This window comes from Lactuca sativa, chromosome 3 (genome assembly GCF_002870075.4).
Source record: "Lactuca sativa cultivar Salinas chromosome 3, Lsat_Salinas_v11, whole genome shotgun sequence".
NCBI classification, from domain to species: domain Eukaryota; kingdom Viridiplantae; phylum Streptophyta; class Magnoliopsida; order Asterales; family Asteraceae; genus Lactuca; species Lactuca sativa.
The window spans coordinates 278,124,612-278,142,258 of record NC_056625.2 but is presented as its reverse complement, the minus strand read 5'-3'; the positions used below and the strand labels follow the sequence as shown (position 1 = coordinate 278,142,258).

The 17,647-nt window shown below is 38.4% G+C and overlaps 1 pseudogene; it reads right to left on the bottom strand.

Annotated features, from left to right (window-relative positions):
- Positions 1 to 217: 217 nt before the first annotated feature.
- On the bottom strand, positions 218 to 17,062 carry LOC111893279 (2-succinylbenzoate--CoA ligase, chloroplastic/peroxisomal-like; annotated as a pseudogene).
- Positions 17,063 to 17,647: the final 585 nt, after the last annotated feature.

Below are 17,647 nucleotides of genomic sequence, written 5' to 3'. Positions count from 1 at the left end.
CCTATTGTCTCATTAATAATCCTCACTTCAAAAGAATTTCGGGATGAAATTCCCTCTAACTTGGGGATAATGTCACAACTAGCATTTTGCTAGGAAATTTTGTGCTCATGTAAACGCTATCTATGATAATACTTGTAACTCTAACTTGACGATATGCATTATGTTCCTTTTAATGAAAACAAATTCAATCAAGGTTCACCCAATAAAGTTCAAAACTCTATACAAAACATTTCAGAAAGTCAATTGGGAGTTGAAAACCCTAAAAATCCCGGTTCAAGTTCATTATGGACTAGGATTTTCTTATTGGGCCTAATGGACCAATAAGCATTCACTTTGACTAACTTGGGCTTAGAACCCTTAAATGGGCTCTACTTGGACCCACATTCATAAAACTTAACATTTTGGGCCATATGGGCCTAAAATGGATTGGTTTACCTCTAATGGGCCTGGTTGAGCCATAAATGATTCCATTTACCTTAATGGACCTTAAACCACCTAATGGACTTTTATTGGGCCGTAAACCATCCTAAGGACCCAATGGGCCGAAATATATTATTGGGCCTATGAAATTCGAATAAAGCCAAAGTTGGGCCCAAAACCATTTCACCTTCATCTTATCAAGACCGTTTTCGGCCCACACACCACACGGCTATCTCAATCTCTACTCGATGAGTTAGGGCCTCCAACTTGTTGAGTTGCCCTATCAAAATGAATATAAAATGAATTAAATTTGTACCTGGGAGTCAGGATGTTACACAGTGCAAGTAAGCTCTTTCTTACGATCATTTATGGTGTTTATTCAGGGGTAAATTTGGATTATGGGTCAGTTCTATGGACTCAACTTCTTCAGAGCACTCTTTCTGTTACAAGGCACAACGAGATTTCATGTGCTTGTTTTTGGGATATTATTGTTCAGAGGGAAATTAATCGCCTCCCTATTCCGGTGATAGAGGGTTTAACTATTGTTGTCATTCCCATTTTCCACACTTTGAACGTTATTTTGTCAGATAGTTCGCGATTTTCTTTCACTGGATCCATTCAAGAATTGATGCTACGAAACGTTCCAGCCAATAGTAATGGTATTGCTGAGTATCGTAGGCAGCCAGCTTTGGGTGCTCGCCCTTTAACACCTATTATGCGACAAGTTTTGGAAGAGGCTGAAAAGCCTAAGAAAGGGGGAAAGCGAAAAGGGAAGATTTGACCCTCCAAGCCTGCTCAAACTCCAAAGAAGAAGGTAAAGTGAATCGCTCGCAAGCCCAGAATGCCTACACTAAATGATGAGGAGGATTCGCAGTCTAATACCATCTCCGATATTCGCACACAAGACCAGCATGCAACTGTTGACACTGCGATGACTTTGCAACCGATGGTTTCGGAGACAATCACGACCAATCATGCGGTAACATTTTCAGTGCCTACTTCTGTTCCTATAACAGATGATTTTTTCTAGGATTTTAATCCACCTTCTCCTACTACTACTACAACTCCGATCACCATCGCTCCATGTCCACCTGTATCTATTGGAGTTTCACAACCACAAATCTCTAGTACTCATACAACTCTACTATACACGGACTCAACTGCAACAACAACAATGACCACGAGTACACCACCGGTTACTGTCAACGTATCTGATACGGGGGCAAGGACTTCTAGTATCACTTCTAGTGTTGATACTACTCCCATCTCACCTTTACGCCAAGATGATCCAGATACAATCTTCGGTGATGACAGGGATGTTTTTGACGATTTTTCCTACATTACTTTCCGAGTTCAACACGAAAGCGACGAAGATGATGCTCCAATGACAGTAGGGCAGTTCAAAGCTCTAAGTTCCAAGTTAGATTCTTTACTTGAGTCCAGAACAGCCTCTTCCAGCGATGAATACTCCCAGGCCACAATCAAAGCCCTCCTTGAAACACTTATAGAGGAGCATGCAACCAATCTATCCCTCGCAAACAAAGCAGTCGTTGATTCTGCTAAGACTTGCAAGGAGACGACCGAAAAAGTCGATAAACTATTTTCTGATATCAAAAGCTTTATGGAGGACTTTCGCTCTTCATCTGAACGAAACACAGCATCTGCGAACACAACCATCAACAGTCTCGTTTCTTCTCTCCAAACTAAAAATGATGCTCTTACGAAGTTTCGCTCTGACATTCAAACTGAGAATTTTACGTTCCAAGCATCCATCTCCTTCAAGATCAGAAAGCTTCATGTTGATTTGGCTCATGAAAACAAGATAATGGATTAGCTTGCTTTTAAAATTGAGCGGGTGAAGGTTGTATCAGTCAAGTTAATGAAGGGTTTTGAGCATTATAACACTCTTAAGGTGTATATGCAACCCTATAAACCTTGGATCTATGTTTTACTAAGATACGTGCAAATTTGATTTTCCAAGGTTCTTAATTGTTGCATGGGGAACTTTGAAACATAAAAGCTACTAGAAGAACATACCTTTCTTGTTGCTTGGATTCCTTGAGAACCTTGTGAGCCTAGCACCTCAAGTGTGATGCCTCAAATGTTTCACACAACACCACAACTCTTGGAATAACTTTAAGAGAAGTACACTATCACTCAAAATCGGCTAGCCCTCTTGTTCTACACATAGTACCGATTTTGGTAGCCCATGGGGTCCTTTTATAGTTGTGTCACAAGTAGGGTTACAACATGTAAACCCTAATTGACATGGCTTTTCATATTCCAAGATCCACTGGGTTATAACCTCCATGGACTATCCATAGAGCACCTTATGGGTTTTAGCCCAATTCATTAAACCATCGATCATTAGCCCACTATAAAAGAATGGATGATTTGCACAATCAACCCCATACATTTAATTAGTCTCCTTTTTATCACCAAATTAATTCTTGATCAATACTAATTAAATAATATTATTAATATATTAGAACTTATAATATATTAATAAACCTTAAGTGTCCTTTCTCTCATTTAGTCTATCCAAGTGTTGCAATTCCATGCAACCCAAAATGGACCATGCCAACCGAGTCAAGTACATCCCAGAAATAGTTATGAACTTAGACACCTAATCCAACAGTTAATGCATGTGAATTCCCAGATTGCTGATCTGAAGTATGAGAATGATGTCATCTGAAGTTGTGTTGCTGATGTGAAGAAAATTATAACTGAAGATTTCAAGAAACCAGTTGGTGGTGGTGATGATCAAGAATAAAATCCAAAGATTCGAGAGGAAAATAAAATTTGGTTGATGACAGTGAAGAGGAAAAAGTTGATGAAAATGAGAAGTTAAGAAGGAAAATTCGTCGTGCAGAAATTGACGAAAATCATCGTATTGTTAGGGAAGCTAAAGAATAAGAGAAATCTACTCGTGAAGCCCAACTTTCTTTAGAAGCTCAAAAGCTTTTTTCCCTCTCTGGTCAATGGAATGAATCCTAAATGAAGCCATTGATAATCCAAACATTTATTGGCTTGAACCATTTGTGTCATTCGAATTGGAGAACAGTCTGGATTCGCAGCTTGATCTAGCGATTACTCCGAAGGCGTTTCATTTTTGGTGTTTTGACAAAGTTGCAAACGTTCCTCTTACCGACAACGATGCTGATCAAATGCTCTTTTCATTCTATCTGAAGCACATGAAGCCACAATACGAAACCTAGAGATCGAAGAAGATACCAATTGTGAAGGTTTCGGGCCCCATTAAAACCGAAAGCTTTCTGAATGCTCATTTAAAAGTTGCAAGAGGAGCTACGAGTTCGGTCTTTAAATTCACATTGACTGATTTGCCATGCCTAAACCCGTATGATTGGATATCTCTACTTCACCTCCTTCTCAAGGATGAAAAGAAATATGAACCTATCATGGCACATCTTACAAGGGTGTTGATCTCGTACATCCAGGAAGTTGGGAAGATGGATGTAGAGATAGCGGCAGTTCTACGAAAGAAGCCAACAGTTTTACCCAAAGAAGCTCCAGAAGATTTTGACAAGATGAAGCTGGGTAGAATACGAAAGGATGGTTGGTGTATGACGTTCCAGAATCGTGAAAGGTCTGATGCTGAATTTAATAGAGTTTGCTTTTCTTTGGCTGATAAGCATCTTTACTCCACCTCTTGCCTACAATACATTATGGAGTTAATGAATCAGTGCAAAACAAATAGTGCAGGGGATGATAAATGTTTCTCGGATATGATTAACTGGTATATCCAGGTTTGCAAGACTTTGCTAGGTACAATGCCGAAACTTTTTGCAGTTCAGAAGCACCAACAATAATGAAGATCTACCTTCCTTATTGACACAAAGGGGGGGGGGGGGGTTGTTGGGTTATTTAATGTTGTGTCAATAATTGTATTGTATTGTTTTAATTTATCTTTTATAACGGGTTGGGCATGTCCACTCGATATTAATATGCTAGGGTTAGACTATTTATAGTGCATGCATGCACCGTGATTAGTATCGATTGTACTAAACCCAAAACTACCTTTATAGTAGAAGTTCTTTGTCGAGCTCTTCTAAGGCAGTGACTTTTAATCATTCAGCACATATTCGATCATCGTGTTCTTGTCTTGATTCATATACCTGTTTAGATTCTATCAATATACTCTTTATTATTCTAACATAAAGGAATCAAAACAAAATGAAAACTATATTGCTATCTAGTGAATTTACCACTTAAATATAGAAACTGCACCAAATGAAAATGTAATTTGTTGTGTGATAAAGAAATAAAAAAAATGGAAAATCATGACCTTTGGTTATATAACTATTTGATATAAACATCAAGGTGATAATGCAAGCAAACAATTATTAAATGATACATGTTTATTAATGGTTGTGCATAATTTGGATAATAAAAGTAAAATCATAACCTTTGGTGATTTGGTTAGACACGGGGAGCCAACAGATCCATCATTTCTTGTGGATTGACCTTCTTTCATATTTTGATTGCTTGTAGGTAATCCAACAACCCCATAATTAGTATTCGGCAACACGTCACTTCACTTTTAATCAATTAAAATGATGCAAATTAGAGTGATATAAGAACAATATGAAGATTTAATATTATATCAATGTACAAACACGATAGAAGATACCAATGGTACGATTGATATCCATCTGCATAGATAAATGAAAAAATTACTTGCAAATATAAACAAGCAAAATATATAATGGGAAAATTGAGAATGCATCATCTATTCTCCCTATATCACCAGTTTCATGCCACCCTGATTTCGTTAGAATATGGTGGTCCGGGTCCCCCTAGTATCCAATCATTAAGTGGGGCCCTGTTGTTAGAATGTGTCCAACATGGCCTGAATCCTTTGTGTTAATCTTCAACTCAACATGTGGTGCAACCTTTCCAATACAAACAACTTCTTCTTGTTCACTTGTTATTTGCTTTGTAGGATCATTAAGTGTCATAAAAGTCAGAGACGAACAACCCTCAGTCATCCCTTCCAAAGAAAAAGACGTAAATGCCCTCCTCATACATACACTTCATCAAAAAAAACTGAAAGTAAATATAAAACAACCATAAGCCGAGAAAAAGCACAGCTCTAGAGAAAACATTTGTTGCTTCTTTAATTAGCTTAACTGAAAGGCTTCCACCACCATTCATAATCTTATTCACCATTAATAACTCTTTACATGTATCTTTCTCCCTGAAAATCTAATATAAAGTCATGAAGAATTAATACAAAAGAATACTTATTAATAGAAATGCACTTTATATATGTATTAGTTAAAAAATGTAACATCCTGATTTTCGGGAATGATATTTGCTTATGCTTTAGCAGGGTGACCGACGAGTTGGTGCCTTGACTCGTTGAGTAGAGTCAAGTTGGCCACGTAGATTAATGAACTGACTCGACGAGTCATTGTCCCGACTCGTCGAGTTGGTGTTGTGAGATGAACCCTAAATCTCCAGGGTTGTGACTTATTTAAGGGGCCCTAAGCCCTCATTTCCGCCACCAATTGTCATTTGAGAGCCTGCGAGAAACCCTAAACTGTTCCATCCATTGTGAAGAGAGTGAGTGGCCATTTTGTGCATTCTTGTGCACTTCTTTGAAGGAGATAGAAGAGCTACGTGATTTGGACCTAAGGAGGGTTGTGGATCTGTGGTTTTGAGTGCATTAGCTGCTGTATAGAGGTACAAAGTTCTCATCTTGTCCATTTCTTTTGCTAGATCTCATCTTAAGAATTTTAGAGCTTTTCCCCCCATTCTTTTGTACCTTTGAGTTAAATAAGCATGGTATGAGGTTGGAAACCTCATATCTGAACTATAGGAGACTTTGTGAGTCCAAAGACCCAAGATTTATTGAGATGGAGGCAAGATCTTGTGCATCTAAACCTTGTTAGAGTCTTGATTTGGCATTTTGAGCCAAAGTGACATGCATGAACGTAAAGCTGCAAGCTTTACGTGACTTTTGAGCTTTGAGAGGTTAGATCTAGGGATTGGGACCATAGATCTAACTTAAAACGTCTGAATGGGAAATCATACTGAAGCGACTCGCTGAGTCTATAAGCTGACTCGACGAGTCAGCTAGGATTTGTCCCGATGAGCTTGATCATGCGATAACTCGACGAGTTGGGAGTCAACTCGACGAGCTGAGCTGGACCTACATGAGACTTCTGAGGAAATGAGGGGACTCGACGAGTTGGGGTCAACAAGGATTGTTGACTTGAGTTTGACTTATGTTGACTTTAGGGTTCGGTCTACATGAGTATTAGTGTAACATCTGGATTTCCAGGTATGATAAAATAAGTATTTATTTTCGAAGTTATGAGGAGTAACTCGACGAGTTGGCGCCTTAACTCGTCGAGTAGGATCGCGGCTTGGTGACATGGAAAATGAATGGACTCGACGAGTCGGCAAGTGGACTCGCTGAGTCAGTGTTGTTAACAGAAACCCTAATTATCTTGGTCCTAGGCATATTTAAAGGCACTTATAGCCTCCTTGGCGCCTTCCCATCAGTGTCTTCGTCCCTTGAGAGAAACCCTAGAGTTATTTGTGAGCTAAAGAGGAAACAGAGGCTAATTGGAGGTCATTTCTTTGAGAAGAAGTTCAAGGGTGTTGCAAGGATCTCATAGGAGAGTTGGTGGATCAGTTTCATCTTCATTTCAAGCTTCAGATCTGGTACAAGCTCTTGTCTCCCTTGTGTTTGAGTAGATTTTCTTTGGTGGTTAAGTTAGGGCTTGTATCACCTTATTGATGGGGTTTTGGGTGCATCCAAACCCTTCTTCGAGTTATTTTGTAGATCTGGACCTTGTGAGGTCCAGAGAACCTAAAAGTAGGTGGCCATGAAGGAGTAACCTTGGAGCTTTGAAGCTATGAAGCTTTAATGGAGTCATAATGATGTATAGAGCAAAATACACCATGTATGAGCCTCAAGTTCAGACCTTTACATGACTTTTGGGTGCTAGAAGGCCAGATATATAAATTAGAGAAACATATCTGACCTCAGAAGGTCGAATGAGTGTTGCCATGTAAGGAACTCGCCGAGTCCATAAGGGAACTCGACGAGTCGGATCAGGTTGTCCCGTGATTCATGACCAGTGGTAACCCATCGAGTGGAGGGTTCAAACGACGAGTCGAATGAAGCTTTAGAAGGATCCAGAGGACACGCTTGGACTCACCGAGTCACCCATGTGCACTCGACGAGTCTGGTCAAAGTTTGGCCGTTGACTAGAGTTGACTTCAGTTGACCCTGGGGTTTTGGTTAAGCTGATTCAAGAGAGGTCAGAGAGGGGTATAATGGTCTTCTACCCATTATTATAGATGAGAACATGAGGGGATTTTGATTAGAGATGTTATCCTGTTGATAGGAGGCTAGGTCGGGATATTTGAGCAGGAGAGTTTATCCGACTTCATGCGAGGTGATTCTTCTCACTATACTTTACCTAGAGTGGTAATTATGTGTGACCAGAAGGTCTTATATGCTATGCAGAGTATGTGATAAATGTTGATATGTGATATGTATGTGTTATGATATGTTATGAGTAGCATGGAATGGACCGAAAGGTCATCATGATATGGACCAGAAGGTCAACATGGTATGGACCGGAAGGTCAAGATAAGACGATCTGGAAGGTTGATGAGGAGGACCGGAAGGTCATTATGGGTAGGACCAAAAGGTCTACCAGTATTGGGACGGAAGTCCCCTGAGACACATGGATCGGAAGGTCCCATAGAGTTATGGCCTTGAGTGGCGTATGTGTTGTATGTGCTATTTTGGGGAACTCACTAAACATTTATGCTTACTGTGTTATGTGATATGAGTTTCAGGTACTAGCAAGGATCGCGGGAAGGCGCCGGCATGATCTGTACACACTGATGAAGATTTATGTAATTGAGATTCTGGGGTTGTTTATTAAGATAATATGTGATACACTGGATTTTGTTATGAATTGAATTATGTTTTAAAAATGAAAAATTATTTGAAAATTTATGTTGTTACAATTAGAGACCATGGAGGGGTAAAATGGTCTTTTACCCAATTCGAGAGTTGGAAGGAGAAAAGTAGCGATTGGTTATTTAGAGTCGAGAATCAAGTATTTATTAGGATAACTACCCTATGTGTTAGGTGGTGGCTAGATCGAGATTCGAGTGTGAGGATGCTTGCTTGATGTCGAGGTGAGTCTTCTCACTATACTTTACCTAGAGTGGTAGTTATGTGTGACCTGAGGGTCTTATGTGCTTGCTTGAGTTATGCATTTTCTATGTGATATGTACTGTGTGATAAATTATGAGATACTTAGATCGGGTCGGAGGGTCCAACAAAATATGAGACCGGAGGGTCCTTACTTATACCGGACCAGAGGGTCCAACAAGTAGTGAGACCGGAGGGTTAGACCGGACCAGAGGGTCCAACGAGCTGTGGGACTGGAGGGTCCCACTGAGACACATTCACCAGAAGATCTTATAGAGCTATAGCCCCGAGTGGCTAATTATTGTGTGTGGTATTTTGGGGAACTCACTAAGCTTGGTGCTTACCGTGTTATTTGTTATGTGTTTCAGGTTCTTATTAGGATCGCGGGAGGGCACCGGCTTGATTGTACACACATCGGAGACAAAGTTAAATTGAGAGGATCCTGGAGTTTTGATACATACAATTTTTGGACATGAGATTTAATGATTTTAAGTAATGACATTTTGTGATTTTATAATTATGATAAATGTGTTTTTAAATTGAAAATTTTGGTTTGAAATTCACAGTGTTACAAAAAATACCTGATTAAAGAAATCATATTAGACATAATTGTAGGAACTGTTATGAAGGAAGTGACATGATGCTTTTCAATAGCTTCAAGATGTGACTTAGCTTCAAATTTTGGCATCAAGACATGTCATCCTCCTACCATAAGCATGGCTAGAACTAATGATAGTCCACCTGTCACACCCCGAAAACCAAAGGCGGAAACATTTATGGGGTTGACTCCACGTTGAGTATCAAATCCAATGCACATAGTAAAACAGTAAACACAAAACATTACATTACATAATATTGTTTACATCTGTTTGAAAGAAAGGTTATACAAGTGTTATATATCATATGAACAAAAGTAAAGACGAGTCTTCGGAACGCTCCGTCTGTCACACCCCAAAACCAAGAACGGCGGAAACGTTCTGGGGCGGAGGACGTCATGTAGAGTATCACAACACAGTAAAAGTAAACAAGCAAACAACATCATCCATTGCATTAAATATATAATTTTAATACAAGCGTGTTCTGTACAGTTATAGACACCAAAAATATAATGTAAATCAAAATAATAAGATGAGTCTTGGATGCGCTCCATCTTCTCAAAAGCTGGCCTCGGTACCTGTCTACTGATGACCTGAGAATACAAGTTATTTTGAAAGAGTTTATCAGCATTAAGCTGGTGAGTTCATAAGTATTTTAGTTTCGGTGTTTGTTATCAAAACGTTTGAACATGTATCAAGTGTAAGTTTGTAAAATGTATGTAAATGTTTGTAAGTGTTTGTAAAAGTTTGAATCTCTCAGAAAAACCTATATTTTCATTAAAGTAGCCTTCTACCAAGGCTTAACTGTTTTGTATGTTCGTTTGTTGTAAAAGTGTGTAATTTCCCAAGTGTAACTATCATTAACAAAATATAGTTTGTACATTAATGTTTAAGTGACATAATCACTAAATATATGTAATGGGTAAATTATTGTAGTACTGTAGTGTTGTATTATAGGAACTACTGTTGTACTAACTACCTTAAACCATATTTATATTAAGGTATCAGGTGATTAATTGTACCATACTATCGAACGGATAAACAACGACAAATGAATGGTCATAAAACGGAATGACGTTTGGCACCCACAGACCTGCAGGTCCGGGTGTAGCTAGCAGCAAGGTGTAGGATAGTCAATCCAGTATAGATCTATACACAAACTCACGCTCTCCCTCCAAGAGAATTCTGGCTACAACTCGGGCCATGACATTTAAGGCATGCTCCAATACAGTGGATCACAATTGTTAACGTATGCATGTATATGTAATGTAATGTTACTTGTTCTAGTATCGTTGTATATGTTCTCTTCCTAGTATAGTTGTATATGTTCTTCTCTAGTATAGTTGTATATGTTCTTATAGTAATGTATATGTTTTCATAGTAATGTAATGTATATGATCTCATAGTACTAAGTATTGACTCATGAATGAACTGACTCATTGATCTAGCAATAGTATAAGTGTGATTCTGTGTTACCCCGATGGTAACTTACTAATGATGTACTGATACGCATGAATAAAGGAGTACTTTTATGTCTATATATGTACATATGATATATAATTAATATTGAAACGACCCTCGGACGGCTAACCGACATCCCACCAGACCACATCCAAATCAAGGAAAAGGAAATAGGGCGGACGGCCTTCCTAAGCCTTTTAAACATTTCTTATATATCTATACATATATGGGCATGCAATTTATAAGAAATATAATAAAGTTTAAATGAAAGTATTTGGTAAGAAAAGAGTTTGTAAAACATTTTGGCGTAAGGCAGTTTGATAAACAGTTTGAACAGTGGTAAAATCATTGGTATTATAGTTATTAATCACATGTGATTGATGTAATAACTATAAGTATTTAACTAGCAGGTTTGACCGATACCAGCTCCGGAAACTTGACTAGTTGATGGGGTTGGGGTTTTGCAGCTTCGCGCGAGGTGACCTTCCTGGCCACAGATTCTACAAAACTTTGCACGACAAGGGCCAGGGATGCGATGGTGGTAGCTACATCGGTCACACCACGGGAGGATACTGGCATATCCGGTGACAGGTGCTTGGGCTGAGGAACCTACAACAGATACAGCAACAGGGGTAGTGGCAACGTGGACTGCCACTATCTGCTGTTTCTTCGAGGGTTCTGGGGAAGACTGACTCTTCTTCTTCTTTTTCCAAAACTTCCTTTTCTCGCCACTCTTTTCTGTTGGCTCGGGAGTGGTGTCTGCTTCCTCTTGGTCATCATTGTGATCGATCAGGGTTTGCGCTAGACATTTGGCGCTGTCATAGGAATCCGGCTTCGCCGCTATAACGTTCCCTTTTGTTGGCTGGGTTAATCCCCAGATGAACCTCTCTACCTTTTTGCTCTCCGGGGTAACCATTCCCGGACAAAGCAGTGCTAAGTCATCAAATCTGGATGTGTAGGCGGCGATATCGGAACCTTTCATCTTCAGGTTCCACAGTTCATGCTCCAGCTTCTGGATTTCACCCCGAGGGCAATACTCCACGCGTAGTAGTTCCTTCATAACTTCCCATCCCATAGCATTGGCTACAGGTAGAGTCAAGGATTTGACTCGGCCGTTCCACCAAGTCAAAACTTTATCGATGAGCGTACAAGCGGCAAATTTTACCTTGTCGGATTCCGAACAGGCACAAATCTCAAAGATAGATTCGATTTTCTCTAACCACCGAGTTAGAGCAATGACACCCCCTGTGCCATCGAAGAATGTGGGTTTTGCGTTCATAAAGTCTTTATAGGAACACTCCTTCCGGTGTCCTTGATTACCTTCCGGGTTTTGGGTTTGGGTACCACCCCCTGAACCACTAGGGTTTAGTTGAGATAGGGTGGCTGATATTGTGGCTGTAATGGCTGCCTGAAGTGTTTCCAGATCGATTTGAATAGGAGGTGGTGGCGGCGGAGGGTTGTTGGTATTCTTCGAGCTGGGTCTCTTTCTTGGAGGCATCTTGATCTAAAAAGATCAGGAAAGGGAGGATCATAAGTCCTCTGAATTGAATCATGAGATATGGATCAGGGGATATCTCATCAAGACATATTTAACATTATATTAAGCGATAAGGCAGGAAAGAGTTATCAAAGCAAATGATTTATCGCTAAAGGAATGATCAAGGAACAACGCGTATACGAGGATTTCTACAAAGGATCGACTTGAGAAATACTCCCATAGTATTTCATGGTTCGCTGCAACGACGGCTCGTTGTTTGGGGTATTGGGTAAGTTTTAGGTATGCTGCATACCACAGTCACTCCCAAGCACATGTTGGCCGTGTCTCGAATGAATATAGTTGGCCAGGCTATATTGATCCTAGACACGACTACATAACTGCCCAGGTTTAACCGCAGCATACAACACCCATTTACGTATATTTTGTTCTACTTGTAGTTACGGATCTCGACGGTTCGGTATACTTGTATACTTTAGAATATACTTATATTTGTAGAGTATACTTTTAGTTCAGAGCACTTAGGCCCCTTAATGTTTATAGTCTTATACCATGTAAGCTTTGGTATACTAGTTCACTATAAACAAGGGCTCTGATACCAATCTATCACACCCCGAAAACCAAAGGCGGAAACATTTCCGGGGTTGACTCCACGTTGAGTATCAAATCGAATGCACATAGTAAAACAGTAAACACAAAACATTACATTACATAATATTGTTTACATCTGTTTGAAAGAAAGGTTATACAAGTGTTATATATCATATGAACAAAAGTAAAGACGAGTCTTCGGAACGCTCCGTCTTCTCCAAAAGGTGGCGGTGTACCTGTCGAATGCTGACCTGAGAATACAAGCGGTTTGAAAATCAACATAAAGCTGGTGAGTTCATAAACGGTTTAGTTTTGAAAAGAACGAGTCTCCTTTGCTTTCCAAAAAAGTTATTGTTCAAGAAAATCCCATATTTTCTTATGAAAACAGTTTAGTTATCTTTTGTTACAAATTCGAAAACAGTTTGTTATGTCATTCCAGGAAAATCCCATATTTTCCTAATAGTTTAGTTATTCGTTTGTTACTTTATTCGTTTCTAATTTCGTTACTAGTTGTTATGTTACTTCAAGAAAATCTCATATTTTCCTATGTGTTGAGGTTGGTTCTTAAGTTTAATTTCGAAGTACTAATGATTACCATACTCGTAGTATTAGTTAAGTATTCTAAACTCTTAGTTATTCTACATTCGAATGTCTATCATCTACTAACTTAGTTGTATTTTCGAATATTTGGATTCACCAGAAACATACATTACAGTATGTTCGATTATTCTGATGATTTCCAAAAGAGTACATTAGTTGTATTTTCGTATCTCTGGCGACATTCTAAGGTGTATGTATTCGAAACTCAGTAGAGGTCCAGAGGCGTACTTTCGTATTAAATTCGAAACTCCAGTGACATTCAAGGCGTACACTAACTGTATATTCGAAGTCTTGATGTCATCCAAAGACATTATTTCGCATTCGTAATCCTATTTCTATTTGTATTCGTATTCGTTCTATCCTATTAGTTATATTCGTATTCGCATTCGTATTCGTACTAACCTAATAGTTATATTTGTATTCGTATTCATACTATACTATTGGTTATATTCGTATTCGCATTCGTATTCGTACTATACTATTGGTTATATTTGTATTCGTATTTGTTCTATCCTATTGGTTATATTCGTATTCGTATTCGTATTCGTTCTATCCTAGTAGTTATATCCGTATTCGCATTAGTATTCGTACTAACCTAATAGTTATATTCGTATTCGTATTCGTACTATACTATTGGTTACATTCGTATTCGTATTCGTTTAGTATTAATCTTAGTTATGATTAGTATGATTTCTTTTGCAAAAATGTAATATAATTCAAAACACTTTTCATAGAAATCTCACTTTAGTCTGACAGTATACCCTGCAATTCGAATCATTAGTTATCACGATTTTTGATATTAGAAACATACATGAAATAAAACATTTGGACTGAAAATATGTTTAAGTACAAGATTTCCTTGTACTTGTGCTTGTATCCCCCCCCCCCCTGAAAACATTTGAAAAACATTGAAAAATATTTGAAAAATGGTAGGGGTATGAACTCACCGGTTGAGAAACGCGTCAGTTTGGATCCTAAATGTCAGTTCTGGGTTCGCGAACGCACAAGATTCCTATGGATTATCAATTGATACACATTTGTATCTAATTAGGACTTGATTAATTTATTTGTTAGGGACATACACTTCTAGTTGCGGAAACACCCCATTACAAGTGTTTGGAAAGACCCGGGTGACATTTGGGGACACGTATAGCTAGGATATTGAGTTTACTCTTCAAGAGTAAACTCATACTAGAGTTTTCGGCCCTAATGACATATTCCCCATGAGTTTACGGCCGTAAACTCATGGTGGGGTACTTTTGGTTGCTAAATGGCTTCAAAACACTTGGGGAATAATGCTAGACTTGGATTTTAAGCTTTGGAATGGATTGAAACTCACATAGGGACCATTTATTGGAGTTTATGGCTGTAAACATGGAGTTTACGGCCGTAAACTCCCCCCTCACATCCAATTCTTAAAGTTTTGGTCCTAAATCAATCACACATGATTTTAATGATTTTTCCTAAGCCTTGCATCAATTTTTGGGGGACTTTTGGCATGCTTTTAGGAGTTTACGGCCCATGAACACCCTCATGGCCGTGAACTCTTATGAAAGGGTGATTTTATATGTTTTAAGGTCCAATACTTGTTTGTAAACAATTCTAGAATTTATCCCAAGGCTTTAGGTGTGTTAAAGTGGCATTTTAACACATTTAGAGGAGTTTACTCCCCAAGAGTATGAGTTTACGGCCGCAAGCATGTTCTTGGGCAGTAAACTCAAGTTTACTCCTCTAAATTTATGTTCAAGGTGCTCCAAGGTCAATTCCAATATTCTAAAATTCATATCTAAGCTTCAATGGTATTTTGGAAGGGTTTAAGGGCATAAAACCCCCATTTATATGAGTTTACGGCCCAAGCATGTTCTTGGGCAGTAAACTCATGTTTACTCTTCAAAATCCATGTTAAAGGCCTTTTAAGTCCAGTCCATTAAGCCATTAAGCCATATCTAAGCTCCAAAGGTCGATTGGAAGGGTTTTTAGGCTCCAAAACCCATTTTATGTGAGTTCACGGCCTAGGACTGTTCTAGGGCCGTAAACTCATGAATATGGTCCTATTCCATGATTTGAACTCGAATTTGAAGGTCTAAGATGTTATACTAGGAGTTAGGGTAGTTACCTTGGTGATTTGGAGCTTAAATTTGATGATTTTGGACCTAATTCTTGAGTTTGAGGAGAGAGGTTAGAGAGAGAGTAGAGAGAGGAAGAAAAAGCTTCAAATGAATGTTTAAACATGTTTAAATAGGTCCAAAAACTTGGACACGATGAAATTCTACCCGATACCGGCATTAAACGAGGCTTTTGGTCGCACCCGATTAAGTTGCCGTTATTCGACGGGATAGAATTTAGAAATTTCAAGTTAATGATTTTGGGCCATTTTCATGAGTTCCTAAGGGGTTTGGACACTCATTAGATTATAATAAACATATAAGTTTAAATAATTTAGCCCGAAACGAAATTGGAACGAATCGATAAACGGCGAATTTTTACGGATAGAACGGGTTTTTCGGCGATGGAAAATTTCGGGTTGTTACACCACCCACGTGTCCTAGTGGAGCAGTATGTAAGTACACCTATCATATGAAGATCAAGAGACTTGAAATATTTAGGGTTAAAACTAAGAAATTGAAAGGAAAAAGATGAAAAATTGCACACATCATCCTCAGTGTAACTAATAATAGCAATATTGGCCAGAGATTGTATAATCAAAGCTGAATGGCTTAACATGACACCCTTTGGCCTGCCTGTAATCCCTCCAAATACAAAACAAAAATATATATTTATTTATCTGCTTTCATAACAAAATTAATAAACATAACACTCCATCTGTTGTTTTGAGAAAGTAAAATGGATCATTCACTATTACTATCTGTGAGTACCTAAAGTGAAAACACACGATTGGCACTCCATTACAAGTTGAAGAGTAGTAGACTTAACATATGTTTTTATAGTAGTAGACTTACGGTTCTATCCAAAAGTATAAAATATGCTTTTCCTCCAAAAGGTGATTGTATCTTTCCTAACTCCCAAAACCCATGTTGGACACGACACCATACTGGGAGCTGCTGAAAGGGTAAAATAGTCATTTACTCACTCACACCAATGATTTGATAAGTCTTCTTAGTTTCCAACTGCTTACAATCTGATTTTAAAGGATGATATACATATTTTATTATAATATGATGTCAAGCCCTAAACTAATATACATATCTGATTTCAAAGACAATAGAAATATCTTATTACAATATGATTTCCATCATCTACATCCATACTAAAACACTAACATATTGGAGAAATGTTAGTTTAATAATGCGACAAAGTAAAGCACTAACCGAGAGAATAGTAATTAGAAGGGGTAAGGATTGAGAATTAGAAATCGGGTTCAAATCAAGTAATCAACCGCAACCTTGATGCTCACCCTTCGTCGAGTTTGATGAAGGCTTCAGGGCTTCAAGCGTGTTCGTGATTTTATACTTCATCGAAGGAGAGAAAAAATGGGGCTAGGGGTCGTTTCGCCATCTTGAGGACTGAGGATTTGTGTTTACCTTCAAAATTGATATATGGAAGAAAATAAGAAGTTTTAGGGCTGATAATTGCAAAGGTGCAACACCATCGCCACTCCAACCCACTACCCCCGTCGTCAGTAGTAGCAGCACCGCCGACATCGCTTCTTTCTGATGTGAACAGTACCGACATCAGCCAAAAACAGTGTTGTCTTTCTCTTCCTTGTAGGTATCTCAATTGTTCATTATTTCCCCAAATCAATTTCAGTATCTCAACTAATAATTATCATCGAAGCTACTCATGTTTTCTATTGTTTTCGAATAGCTCCAATGTCACACCCCCGAACCAGACGACGGGAACGTCCAGGGGCTTGTGCGTGACTTCATCTTGAAATATCATTACAGTGAATATAATTGAAACATAACATCATCATCATCACACATGTAACATAACAACATTCATTGTTTACATCAAGTATTGTATTTGAATATTACATGCCAAAATAGTAAGAGTATGATGAAACAAAATATAACACAATATCCTTAGTTTGTTTCGTTCATCCTGCTTCAACGGTTTCTTGAGAATACAAGTTATTTTGAAAACGGTCAACATAAAAATGTTGGTGAGTTCATAAGCATGTTTGTGAAAATGATTTGTATAACTTTGAAAACCACCAGAAAATCTGATATTTTCTGAAAACTGTTTAGTGTGTTTGTGTTAGATCTTGTATTAATGCATGCATGTTATTGTTTATTTGACTAAAACGGTAAAGAAAAT